Source organism: Hemiscyllium ocellatum, chromosome 4, assembly GCF_020745735.1.
Source record: "Hemiscyllium ocellatum isolate sHemOce1 chromosome 4, sHemOce1.pat.X.cur, whole genome shotgun sequence".
NCBI classification, from domain to species: domain Eukaryota; kingdom Metazoa; phylum Chordata; class Chondrichthyes; order Orectolobiformes; family Hemiscylliidae; genus Hemiscyllium; species Hemiscyllium ocellatum.
Window position 1 is genome coordinate 20,148,801 of NC_083404.1, and position 15,000 is coordinate 20,163,800.

Below are 15,000 nucleotides of genomic sequence, written 5' to 3' on the forward strand. Positions count from 1 at the left end.
GTAGGAACAGGATAGGTCAGAGGCAGCATGGATTTATGAAGGGGAAATCATGCTTGACTAATCTTCTGGAATTTTTTGAGGATGTAACTTCTGAAGATGGACGAGGGAGATCCAGTAGATGTAGTGTACCTGGACTTTTAGAAAGCTTTTGATAAAGTCCCACATAGTAGGTTAGTGAGCAAAATTAGAGCGCATGGTATTGGGTGCAAAGTACTGACTTAGATTGAAAGTTGGTTGGCTGATAGGAAACAAAGAGTAGTGATAAACGGCTCCACTTCGGAATGGCAGGCAGTGACCAGTGGGGTAATGCAGGGATCAGTACTGGGACCGCAGCATTTTACAATATGCTAATGATAAAGAAGATGGTATTAGCAATAACATTACCAAAGAGTGGAATGTGATGAGGATGCCAGGAGATTACAGGGTGACCTGGACAAGTTAGGTGAGTGGTCAGATGCATGACAGATGCAGTTTAATGTGGATAAATGTATGGTTATCCACTTTGGTGGCAAGAACAGGAAGGCAGATTACTACCTAAATGGAATCAATTTAGGTAAGGGGGCAGTACAGAGAGATCTGGGTGTTCTTGTACACCAGTCAATGAAGGTAAGCATGCAGGTACAGCAGGTAGTGAAGAAGGCTAATAGCATGCTGTCCTTCATAACAAGAGAGAATGAGTATAGAAGCAAAGAGGTTCTTCTGCAGCTGTACAGATTCCTGGTGAGACCACACCTGGAGTACTGTGCACAGGTCTGGTCTCCAAATTTGAGAAAAGACATTCTGGCTATTGAGGCAGTGCAGCGTAGGTTCACGAGGTCAATTCCTGGAATGGCGGGATTACCTTACACTGAAAGACTGGAGCGACTGAGCTTGTATACCCTTGAGTTTAGAAGACTGAGAGGGGATCTAATTGAGACATATAAGATTATTAAAGGATTGGACACATGGGAGGCAGGAAAGATGTTTCCGCTGATGGGTGAGTGTCGAACCAGAGGACACAGCTTAAAAATACGGGGTAGACCATTTAGGATGGAGATGAGGAGAAACTTCTTCACCCAGAGAGTGGTGGCTGTGTGGAATGTTCTGCCCCAGAGGGCAGTGGAGGCCCAGTCTCTGGATTCATTTAAGAAAGAGTTGGTTAGAGCTCTCAAGGATTGTGGAATCAAGGGTTATGGAGATAAGGCAGGAACAGGCTACTGATTAAGGATGATCAGCCATGATCATATTGAATGGTGGTGCAGGCTCGACGGGCAGAATGGCCTACTCCTGCACCTATTGTCTATTGTCTAAGAAGAACAACCCAGATGAAGGGTCCAGTTAATAAAGTAGACAATATCCAGGGCATAAAAGGAGCAGAGAGTAAAGGAGCAAGGAGTTCATGTTGAACTTGGATAAGCCATAGGCGTGCATCAATTGGAGTGCTACGTATTGTTCTGGCAACCACACTTTATGAAGGATGCAAAAATATTGACAAGAAGGCAGAAGAGGTTGACAAGAATGGTTCCAAGTTTGAGAGATATAAGTAAAGAAGATCGATTGGAGAAGTTGGGCCTTCTTTTCCGACATTAGTTGAAGAGGAGATTTGACTGAGGTTTTCAAAATCACATGGGGGCTGGACAGAAATTAGGGAGAAACATTCCCCCTCATAAAAGAATTGAGAATGAGAGGAAAAATTATTTGCAAAAATCACAAATGTAGTATGAGAAAAAATACTTTTCAAACAGTGAGCATCTAAGTCCAGAAATGTTTTGCATTGAAATGTTATGGAGGCTGGTTCAACTGATTACTTGAAGCAAAACAATGTGTAGGGCTATAGGGAAAAGGCAGGGAATTAACATTAAGTCATATTGCTCATTTGGAGAGCCAGTACGGACGCAATGGACTCTTCTGTGCTGTAAAATTACTGTGATTATAAGATAAGCTCCAGCTCTTTCACTGCACTGAAACATTAGGGTGTGTGAACTTGCAGACCCACAAACTCAAGCTAATTTGAAAACTGAATCAATTTTTTTTATTAACCTTTCGTTTTTGTTTTCTGTTACAGGTAGAGGAAGAAAGACCAGCATATAAAAGAAAAATGCTTGAATTTATTAATGCGTGTGGTGAAGATTATGATGTTTTAACAGACAACTGTCATGATTGCACAGAGAGAATGATGGAACTGACTGGCACTTCTTATTTTTAGGCTGTTATTATGAGTTATTAGGTGGTTAGGTCACACCAAACTAATATGTGGATTGTTGGTCAAATTTTAAGAACTATATATTTTTTCATAAATATTATACTTTATCAATCTCATTTTCTTGTCCTATCAATTTCTTTCTTGATCGTTGTTGTAGACATATTTTAAATTGAAAGCATGTGACATATTATACAACAACATTTCAAAATCTATCAGTTACAAAACGAATACTTACGACAAAATTTTGCAAAATCAGTTTGTTCTGTGATGCAGTATATGCAGAGCAGGGTTCTACTAATTTTGCAATAAAGCACCATTAAATTGCTGGATCAAATAATCAGCCTCCAAGTGTATCAAATAACACTCCAGGTGGGTGTCAAGGGAGGAAACCTTATTACATGCTTCCAAAAATCATGGACAAATTAGAAGCAGACAGATATGGTGCTTATATTTTTAAAAAGTGGAGAACAAATTTGACGCAAGCAATCAGTCCAACATTGATAATGGTTATGGAATAGAAACCATTTTAAGGGGTAAGTTAGAGGCACACCTTTCCATTATTAACAGTTTGACAAGAAAACAGCCAGCATGGATTCGCAAGGAGGATGATCCTGCTTGTTAAGCCTTGATTTTAAATATATTGCAAATAAAGTAAATTAGTGAAACTCCTGATGACATACATATTTGGATTTTCACAAAGCTTCTGAAATGGCTCCACACGAATAATAAACATAACATCCAATATTGAATATTAAGAAGTTGTATAAAAACAGAGAAAATGGAGACTAGACATGAGAGGTGTCTTGTTAGATCTGTGGCAGGATGGGGGAGTGGCAGAGTGTAGGGGTGCTATGGAAGACTGTGAGAGTTTGATATGTAGATCACCTTTTGTTCATTCCACTGACAAGGCCACATTTAGTGCCCTTGAGAAGGTAGTGATGAGCCACCCTTCTGAACTGTTGTAGTCGCTCTGGTGAGGGTATGCCCTTGGTTCTGATGTCAAGGGAGTTCTAGGACTTTTTTTCCAGCAGCCTGAAAGTTCAGTTCTGAGATGCGTACCATCGGAGTCTTTTACAGCACATTCTATATCTGTGGTCTCTTAACATCTAGCAGGACAAGGGCATCAATGCACGGAAATTTCTCCTTCAATCCAAACACCATATCAATACCCCTTCACTGTCTCTTAGTCAAAATCCTGGAACTTCCTTCCAACAGCACAGTGGATCTACCTAATTCCCCACATGAACTGTTGCGGTTTAAGAATAAAACTTCCCTCCACCTTCTCCAGGCCATTCAGGAACAGGGATTAAATGTGAGTCAGTGACATCCGCATTTCTGATGTGAATAAAACATACTGAAAAGGAGTATTGAGCTGATTAGTTATGATGCTGAGACAGAGAAACAACAGAACCAAATATGCTTCTGGATTGCCTATTCATGATAATGCCGTCATTCCAGTCCATACTTTCAGGCACCAAAGATATTCCATAGCGATTAAGGTGGTGAATTGAGCTGAAACACAGGTTTAGACCATGCATTGCACAAGATGCAGGGCTGCATTTAGCTCTGGTACCAGCTCCCATTGCCAAGGTCAAAAATGTGTGGGAGTCACCACATGCTACAGTGAATGACAGCACACTACATCACTGACAGCAAAAGACATGTCTAAGTTTATTAATCCAAAGTGAAGATTTGAGAGTGGAACTAATTTCAGCATATGAAATATTAAATTCTACAAACAATCTAAAACTGGATTATTTACTTTAAAGTAAGTAAAGCCAATTGGATCAAGGATGTTCATCCTTAAATAAGTAAAAAGTAAAGTTACAGCACAATGTTCAAAGAAAAAAAAAACTCAAAATTAAAATAACATTTGGAATAATCTATTAACACAAGCAAAAATGTTCAGAACACTGAAGCACTGAAAATGCAGTTGGATGAAAAATTTGAGGAACCATTATGCAGGATAGGTTTAAATAGATTGAGTGACCATCTCTCATCCATAACTTTTTTTCTTATAACTTGAGAGCAAGTGTGCTCCCACGAGGAGGTTGAATAGTTCATCCACTTTACCAACACCTTCTACCCTGACCTCAAATTTACCTGGACCGTCTCAGACTCCTCCCTCCCCTTCCTAGACCTTTCCATTTCTATCTCGGGCGAGCGAATCAACACGGACATTTACTACAAACCACCTGACTCTCACAGCTACCGAGACTACACCTCCTCCCACCCTGCCCCCTGTAAAAACGCCATCACATACTCCCAATTCCTTTGGCTCCACCGCATCTGCTCCCAGGAGGACCAGTTCCAATACCGTACAACCCAAATGGCCTTCTTCTTCAAAGACCGCAATTTCCCCCCCGATGTGATCGAGAATGCCCTCCACCGCATCTCCTCCACTTCCCGCTCCTCCGCCCTTGAGCCCCGCCCCACCAATCGCCACCAGGACAGAACCCCACTGGTCCTCACCTACCACCCCACCAACCTCCACATACAATGTATCATCCATCGTCATTTCCGCCACCTCCAAACGGACCCCACCACCAGAGATATATTTCCCTCCCCTCTCCTATCAGCGTTCAAAAAGACCACTCCCTCCGTGACTCCCTCGTCAGGTCCACACCCCCCCACCAACCCAACCTCCACTCCTGGCACCTTCCCCTGCAACCGCAAGAAATGCAAAACTTGCGCTCGCACCTCCCCCCTTACTTCCCTCCAAGGCCCCAAGGGATCCTTCCATATCTGCCACAAATTCACCTGCACCTCCACACACATCATTTACTGCATCTGCTGCACCCGATGTGGCCTCCTCTATATTGGGGAGACAGGCCGCCTACTTGCGGAACGTTTCAGGGGACACCTCTGGGACACCCGGACCAACCCAACCAGCCCTTGGCTCAACGCTTCAACTCCCCCTCCCACTCCGCCAAGGACTTGCAGGTCCTTGGACTCCTCCATCGCCAGACCATAGCAACATGATGGCTGGAGGAAGAGTGCCTCATCTTCTGCCTAGGAACCCTCCAACCACAAGGGATGAACCTAAATTTCTCCAGTTTCCTCATTTCCCCTCCCCCCACCTTGTCTCAGTCAAATCCCTCGAATTCAGCACCGCCTTCCTAACCTGCAATCTTCTTCCTGACCTCTCCGCCCCCCACCCCCCCCCCCCCCACCCCGGCCTATCACCCTCATTTTGACCTCCTTCCACCTATCGCATTTCCACTGCCCCTCCCCCAAGTCCCTCCTTCCTACCTTTTATCTTAGCCTGCTGGACACACTTTCCTCATTCCTGAAGAAGGGCTCATGCCCGAAACGTCGATTCTCTTGCTCTTTGGATACTGCCTGACCTGCTGCGCTTTTCCAGCAACACATTTTCAGCTCTGATCTCCAGCATCTACAGTCCTCACTTTCTCCTCCAGCAAGTGTGTGGGGTCAATAACAGGACAAGCACACCAGAGAATACTTTCTCTCAGATGCTTCATGTCCTTAAAAAGCAAAGAAGGATAAAAGATAAAAAGGAAAACATAACACCTAAATTCTATCTTTACCTACCCTGTATTTTCCCATTTCAAAAGATAACCTAGAAGAAGTTCTTACATTCTAAAATTGGACAGCTCTGAGAATCTTTCCCAAAAGCTTTGCCAAATAAGTGCCTTCAGAGGTTAAGATTTGGCTCAGCAACTCAGAAACAGGCATTATGTAAAACTATCCCGTTCGTTATATTTGGCAAAAAACATGCCCAGGACACCTGTGGTAAGTTTAACATCTTATGGTAATAGGTAAATGACCAAATCAAGAGTGTAAAAGGAATTTCAGCAAACTAAGTAACGACTAGGTAGGTCTACTGTAAATTATACTTTAGGGTTGGTCTTGTTATGAGCTGAGCACCAGTCACAGTTATTGGCATTAAGTTATTGGGGGACATATTCTGCAAGGACATCATAAGAAAATACTTGCATCGAATTGTAAAATTAAAAAGACAGATGTTACAATCTCCCTCCAAGGGCTCTGCACAGCAGAGCAGTGCAGGGGGTCTCCATGTGGTCTGACTGCTGGTTGCGAGCTCCATGCTGAGCCACTGCTGCCACGCTATAGTGGTCATTGTCATCGCTTTGCAGTGGGCCATTGGTCACTATCATCCCCACTCCGGGCCTCTGGTCACTGGCATCCCCAGTCCAGGCCACTGGTCACTGTCATTCCCACTGCAGGTGGCCAGTCACTACCATCCCCACTCAGGGCCCCTGGTCACTACCATCCCCACTCAGGGCCTCTGGTCCCTGTCATCCCCACTCCGGGTCGATGATCACTGTCATCCCCACTCCGGGCTGTTGGTCACTGTCATCTCCACTCCGGGCCGTTGGTCACTGTCATCCACACCCCGGGCCCCTGGTCACTGTTATCCCCACTCCAGGCCCCTGGTCACTGTCATCCACACCCCGGGCCCCTGGTCCCTGTTATCCCCACCCCGGGCCCCTGGTCCCTGTTATCCCCACCCCGGGCCCCTGGTTACTGTTATCCCCACTCCGGGCAGTTGCTCACTGTCATCCCCACTCTGGGCCGATAGTCACTCTCATCCCCACTCCGGGTCTCTGGTCACTGTTATCCCCACTCCGGGTCGATGGTCACTGTTATCCCCACTCCGGGTCGATGGTCACTCTCATCCCCACTCCGGGTAAATGGTCACTGTTATCCCCACTCCGGGTCTCTGGTCACTGTTATCCCCACTCTGGGTCAATGGTCACTGTTATCCCCACCCCAGGCGGCTGGTCACTGTTATCCCCACTCCGGGTAAATGGTCACTATCATCCCCACTCCGGGTCAATGGTCACTGTTATCCCCACTCCGGGTCGATGGTCACTGTTATCCCCACCCCAGGCGGCTGGTCACTGTTATCCCTACTCCGGGTCGATGGTCACTGTCATCCCCACTCCGGGTCAATGGTCATTGTTATCCCCACCCCAGGCGGCTGGTCACTGTTATCCCCACTCCAGGCCCCGGGTCACTGTTATCCCCACTCCGGGTCAATGGTCACTGTTATCCCCACTCTGGGCCCCTGGTCACTGTCATCCCCACTCTGGGCTCTGGTCACCAGCATCTGGCCTCAGGCTGCCGATCACTGACCCCCGCTTCAGGCTGCTGGTTGGTGGCGTCCCCACATCAGAGGCTGTGAGTCAAAGGCTGGGGCCAGGTGTCTGAGGCCGAGAGATGGGAGGAAAAAGGGGAGAAAGAGGGAAAAAAAACAGGTGGAGCAAAACCATGATCTGCAACTTTCATATTAATCATCACAAGTTCCTGAGTTTGCTGGTCTGTACAATTCACTGAAAAAGTTTGGCATGCCAGAAATCCCAAGAAAAATTTTTCTAAATTTTAGACAATGGCTAAAATATCTGAAATCAGGTCCTGTGGTGCATTAGTCACATGTGCCATTAGCTTTTATATTCTTTTTTCCCCTGGTAAACAGTAATACTTTCTAATTATATAGTGCCTATAACATAATGAAATTTCCCAAACCACTTTCTGGGAGTATTATAAACATGGCATTAAGCCAATAAGGAGATACTAGAGCAGATGATGAAAGACATAGGTTTTACAGAGTTTTAATGAAGGAAAATGAGATAGAGAGACAGAGAGAATTTGAGAACTTCAGTCCAGCCCACTAACGGCACAGTCACTAAAGGTAGAAGGATTAAGATTAGTGCTGCTCAATTGTCCAAGATGAGAAGACTGGAAAGATCTTGGAGAGTTGTGGACTGGGGAGATTTCAGATGCAGGATGGGATTTGGAAAGATTTGCAAACAAGGGCGGCATATTGGCTCAGTGGTTAGCAATGCTGCCTCACAATGTCAAAGGTCTGGGATTGATTTCAGCCTTGGGCCATTGTCTCTGTGAAGTTTCCACATTCTTCCTGTGTTTGTGTTGGTTTCCTTCCACAGCCCAAAGATGTGCAGGCTAGGTGAACTGGCCAGGTTAAATTGCCCTAAAGTTCCAAGGTTGAGCAGACGAGGTGGGTTGCCATTGGGTATAGGGTGGGGAGAGGGTTGCTCTTCAGAGGCTCAGTGCAGACTGAATGGGCCAAATGTCCACTATCGGTACTGTAGGGATTCTATGATTAGAGTTTTGAAATAAAGATAGTGTTTAGCTAGGAGATGACACAGGAACCACAAAGGTGATAGCTGAAGGGGTAGCAGAGTTTCCAGTAACCTCAAGTATTAGTGAACAGAAGTTAGGACCTGTTGCAGTCAATCTGAATTTTACCAGCCCCAGCTACAGGGATGGAAGTGCAGTGACAGTTAAAATAGAGCAGTAATTACTGAAGGTCAGCTCCCAAACTTATCCAACTGGTAGGAATGCTTCACGGCAACTGGATGCAGTTGGGCTGCTCGATCCATACAGACAACATTTCTGACATTAAAGCTCCAGTTAGGGTCCATTAAGCAAATACGCAACCATTTTGCAATCAACGGAAATGACCCCATCATTCGGGAAGATGTAGATGGAGTGAATCACGCTATGATAGCTCATTGAGCAGCCAGAGGGCTGTGGGGAAAGGAAGACAGTCCAGGCAGCACCAACCATTCCCTGAGAAAATTTGTCTCTCTGACTCTCAACAACATTTTTTTAAAGTTTTCATTTACTTGGCAGGAGGTGCCCTGAGATCTCTAAGCTGCCTTTTCAACAGGCCAGGTATTAAGGTTTCAGATTGCCAGCACTTAAATTGGCCGTCAACATAGGCATCTGTCTTGAAAGGGATGGCTAGCGAGAAAGTGGGAAATGGAGAGACCACCTCTGGCAAGATTGCTGAGCTAATTTCACTGCTGGGACATATGGACTCCAGATCCCCACATGGTCTCAAAGCTGGAGTCCTGACCCACAGTAAAAGTCAGTTCATCAACTCTAGGTAAGAAAGGCATGGATGAGATTTTCAGCAGAAGATGAGCTGAGGCAATAGTTGAGTCAGGCAATATTAGGGACCAATAAATGAGGATAGAGGAGAGAAGTTGGAACTGTGTTCTCCATGGAAAGGGGAAAGCTTAGTGGAGATCTCGTATCACTTTTTAAAATCACGCAAGTGATGCAGTTAGGGAGAAACTGTTCCTGCTCATAAAAGTATCAAGACAAGAGGGTATAGACTTTCTATGATTCGGGTAAAAAACAAATACAAGGTGAGAGAAAAAACTTTTCCAGTTCAAGCCTGGATAGCAATACCTAAAAATGCGATGGTTCAATTGAGGCATCCAAGAAAATATTGGATGAGAATTTAAATGCAAATGATGTGCAAGGTTATGGGGAAAAGGCAGGAGAATGGGATTAACAAATGATACCCATTTGGCAAGCCACTGCAGACATTATGAGCTGAATGGCCTCCTTCTGCATGATAGCATTTCTGAGACACTATGATTTTGAAATCTCTGAGTTCAGAAGGACTTCATCCTTGTGCCTTTAAAGAGTTGCTCATGAGTTAGTGTTAATTTTCCAAAGATTCCTTGATTCAGGAAAGGATCCACCAGACTAGAAAGTAGAAAATATTATCCCTTTATTTGAGAAGAGAATGAGGACTCCATGGGTCAGTTAGCTTGATATCTCTTATAGGAAAGGTGTTACAGTCAATCGTTTAAGAGATTATAAATGCACACTCAGAAAAAAAAACTCCTGGAAATGAAAAATAGCTAGCGTAATTTCATCACAGAAATTAAGATTAACCAATCAGAAGAAATTTGATAAGGTGTCACATCAAAGGTTATTATAGAAAACGAAAGCTCGTGGTATAGGGAATGGCATATTAGCATGAATAGAAGGTTGGCTTGCTGGCAGAAAACAGCGAATGCGTAAATGTATCGTTTGTCTACTTGACTAATTATGCTCTGTAGAGTCCTTCAGGGTTAGGGCTTCAAATTTTTACAATTTGACTGACTGAGATGAGGGGAGAAATGCATGGTAGCTAAATTTCCAGACATGAAGATACTTAGGAAGCATGTTGAAGAAGACATTAAAAATGTTGCCCATGGGTGCAGATGGGTTGAACGAGTGGACAAACATTTGGCGATGGAGTATAATGCGGGAAATGGGAAGATTTTCATTTGATAGGAAGAATGGATAGCAACTGCGGAATTCCAATGCACAGAAGGATTTAGGTTTCTAGTGCATGAGTCAGTAAATGTTAGCAGGTACAGCATGTAATTAAGAATATTAATGGATGCTATATTTTATTACAAGGAGAATTGAACATAAAGTTAAGGATGTTAAACTTCAGTCATACTGTGCATCGGTGAGGCTGCATCTTATTAATTACGCCTTTTTGGTTTCCTTATTTAGGGGCTCTCGTAACTGAATAGGAGGTGGTTCAGAAGTGGTTTACAATAATGAGATTGGAATAAGTGAACTGTGTTAAGAATCAAGGATGATTTGATTGAAATGTGTAAGATCCTAAATGGTCTTGACGATGTGGACATGAAAAGGCAGTTCCATAGAACATAGAATGTTACAGCGCAGTACAGGCCCTTCGGCCCTCGATGTTGTGACAATTTGTGAAATTAATCAGATGCCCATCTAACCTACACCATTCCATTACAATCCATATGTGTGTCTAATGCATATTTAAATGCCCCTATTATCAGCGAGTCTACTACTGTTGCAGGCAGATCGTTCTGCACCTTACAACGGGGAACTTACAATGGTTGTGTTCCCACATATTCGCTGCTCTTGTCTTCCTACATGGTAATGGTCATGGGTTTCGAAGATGCTGTCTGAGGAGCCTTTATTCAACCAGTCTTCCACTTCCCTACTTTTATTTACAGTATTACCTCATCATTTTGTTAAGGCCTACATCACTACATCCTTTTTCTTCTAAGATAACTGTAAAAACATTTTGTACTAACCTTACACCCCTTGCAAGTTTCTTTTTGTGCTTAATTTTTGTAACACTACCTGTTTACCTCATAGTCAATGGGTTTTACAGTGAGGAAAGTGATCCTTTAACCAATTCTGTCCATGCCAATCATCAAGCATCTATCTACACTAGTCTCTTATTCGGTCACTTGGCTTGTAGACTTGCATGCAATGGCATTTCAAGTGCTAATCTAAATAATAAATGATAACCGTCTAAATGTTGTAATGGTTCCCACTTCTACCAAGCCATGAGTTCAAGATAACCACCACATACTGGGTGAAAAAAAAATTCTTCCTTAAATATCTGCTAAACCTGCAGATATTGTTGGAATATTGCATGCAATTCTGGTCTCCTTCCTATTGGAAAGATGTCGTGAAACTTGAAAGGGTTCAGAAAAGATTTATAAGGATGTTGCCAGGGTTGAAGGATTTGAGCTATAGGGAGAGGTTGGACAGGCTGGGGCTATTTTCCTGGAGTGTCGGTGGCTGAGGTCTGACCTTATAGAGGTTTACAATATTATGAGGAGCATGGATAGGATAAATAGACAAAGTCTTTTCCCTAGAGTCGGGGAGTCCAGAACTAGAGGACATAGGTTTAGATTGAGAGGGGAAAGATATAAAAGAGACCTAAGGGGCGTTTTCACACATAGGTTTGTACGTGTATGAATGAGCTGCCAGAGGAAGTGGTGGAGGCTGGTACAATTGCAACATTTAAGAGGCATTTGGATGGGTATATGAATAGGAAGGGTTTGGAGGGATATGGGCAGACATCTCTATGACTCTGTATCCTTACCTTAAATCTATGCCCTGGTTTTTGACTCATGGGAAAAGTCTCTCCATATCTACCCTAACTATGCCCTTCATAATTTTGAATGCAACAATACACCCGCCCCTCCCCCCACACCACTCGCAGCCTTCTTGCTCTAAGGAAAACAACAGTTTTTCTAGTTTCAATTCAAAGCTAAAATATTCGAATCACGATAACAGCCTGTCGAATCTCCTCTGCACCCTGTCTCCAACATTCCTATGGAGTGGCATCCAGGATTAGAAGTAATGGTAGGGGATTTTAATCTTCTGTTAATACTTTTTCACATCTTACCCCATTCTCTGATCTACCCTTCAGGGTAACTTGATGATAAGCTAAATTATTTTTAATAGCTGCAGTTGTATTTAGTAATGTTTTGATTCAGTTGGTATAATGATTCCCCATCTGTTCCCCAAAAAAGTTAGTTGTAACAAAATCCAGAGTCTTTTTGGCTGTTAGGGTTCTCCTTATTGTAATCACTGTTTAACAAATTTTTCCATTACAGATAGATTGTTGACAAAATTTGGTTTATAATCATTACTAAATCTGGCCTGATCTGCCCTCTTGTGGATTGTAGGACATATTGTTCCAGAAAGTACCTGTATTAAGAAATACACCATTTTATTTAGTCAGGCCAGTTTTTCCCCAATTTAATATCTTATTCTTGATTCTTAGATTTCTGATTCTTAAAACTCATCCAGTCTAAAATAGCATTTGTTGAACTTTGAGTTGCATCAGGTGTGGATAAATATCACCGCAGTTTTTGATGAGTCTTTCTCACATTCTGTGCTCAAATATATCGCTTTGCCAAACGTTGTGCGTTTTAAAGAGATAACCTGGAGAAATATAAGATTTACTTTTAAAACAAACAATACAATATGTACATGTCATGAAAATTGAATGATTGTGTGGGCCAGTATTTCACATATTCGTTACTACATGTTTAATAAATTAACTCAATGCGTATAGAGTGGCCTAGTTGGGATATTTTCGAGCATCTGAAGTGAAGAAACGGTAGTTGACATCTTACATGTCATCTAGTGAGAAGTTATTGCAATTTAGATTATTGATTAAGTACAGACCCTGCTGACCTGAATTCAGCAAAGATACAGGTTTAAATTTGACAAGGGAAGCTATCTAGCCATTTTCACTCTGAAAGACATTTGGGAGACTTTTTATGGAAATTCAGGACAGGATACCTAGAAAACTTTAGATTAGATTCCCTATAGTATGGAAACAGGCCATTCAGCCCAATAAGTCCACACTGACCCTCCAAAGAGTAACCCACCCAGACCCATTCTCCTACACCTTTCCCCCAACACTATGGGCAATTTAGCATGTGCCAGTCACCTGACCGGCACATCTTTTGCATTGTGGGAGAAAACCAGAGAACCCAAAGGAAACCCATGCAGACACAGGGAGGATGTGCAAACTCCACACAGCCACCTGCGGCTGGAATTGAACCCAGGTCCCTGGTGCTGTGAGGCATCAGTGCTAACCACTGAGCCACCATGCTAGTTAAGGGAATGGCCATCATGGGCCAGGATTACATAGATTGTATCCTATATTGTGTTAACACATTGGCAAAGGGCAGTCACATTACATTTCCCACTCACTAATATAGTATGCTCCTTGGAAGTGCTCATTCAGATTCTCACTCTGCTAAACTTCACTGATTGCTTTCAGAATCAACTTTACAGAAAGCTCCAAGCTTCCATCTTGATTAGACAGGTGGACCTCAGTATAAAGATTGATGGGGTTGCTGACACAACCAAATATTAATTTCTTTAATTTAAAGAAGCTTTAAAAGATCTTGCTAAAGGAGCCTTGGTGAAATTCTCAGTGCATCTTGTATATGATACTGACTGCTGACACTATGCACCAGTGATAGGGATGAGTGAATGCTTAAGATGGTGGCTGGGGTGTTGATCAGGGGACTTGCTTGAAGTTTCCTGAGCATTGTTGGAACTGCTGTCATCTACATGTGTCTTGTAAATGGTGAACAGGCTTTGGGAGTCATGAGGCGAGTTAGTCAGAGATGAGTTAGTTCCTACAGAATTCCCAGTTTCCGATCTATTCTTGTAGCCCCAGTATTTATGTTTCTGGTCCTGCTCAGTTCTTCATCAATGCACAGGTAACCTCCAGGAAGTTTAAAGTGGGAGATTTGGTGAGAGTAAGATGATTGAAGGTTGACAGGAGATGATTAAGTTATTTTTTGTTCTTTAGTCATTACCTGCTTGTTGTGTGACACAGATTCTCCTGGTCATTGAGGTCCACAAGTGAAGCTGGGTCCAGTGCAGGATAATGAATGCTTTCCTGTGCCCCTCAAGGCTAAATGGAACCGTGTACTCATTGAAAATTGACACTTAGAAGGTCATCAAACAATGTCAGTTTGCGACTGCAGAGCGCTGTTACACAGGAGTTTGTGTTGCACATCTCTACATCAAAAAGAACGTGCAGACTTAAATGTATCAGAGTGACTTCAACTTTTTACTTTATTCACCCATGGAGCCTGGGTGTCACTGGCTGTCTGGCATTTACCGCTAGTCCCAAGTTGCCCTTGAGAAGGTGGTGGTGAGCTGCTTTCTTGAACCGCTGTAGTCCACCCGCTGTAGGTTGATCCACAATATCCTTAGGGAGGAAATTCCAAGATTTTGATCCAGCAACAGTGAAGAAATAGTGATATATTTCCAAGTCTGGATGGTGATTGACTTGAAGGGGAACTTGCAGGTGGTAGTGTTCCCATGTATTTGCTACCCTCATCCTTCAAGTTGGAAGCAGTTGCGTATTTGGAAGATGCTGTCTGAGGAATTTTGGTGAATTTCTGCAGTACATCTTGTAGATAGTGCACACTGCTGGTAATAAGTGTCAGTGATGGAGTGAGTGGATATTTGAGGATATGGTGCCAAATCAAGCTGGCTGCTTTGTCCTGAATGGTGTCAAACTTCTTGAGTTTTGATGCAACTACACTCATCCAGGCAAGTGAGGGGTAATCTAACACACTCCTGACTTGTGCCAAGAGGTGAGTTTTTCACCGCATTTTCTAGCCTTTAATCTGCTCTTGTAGCAATTGTGTTTATGTGGCAAGTCCATTTGAGGTTCTGGTCAATGGATGTTGACAGTGGGG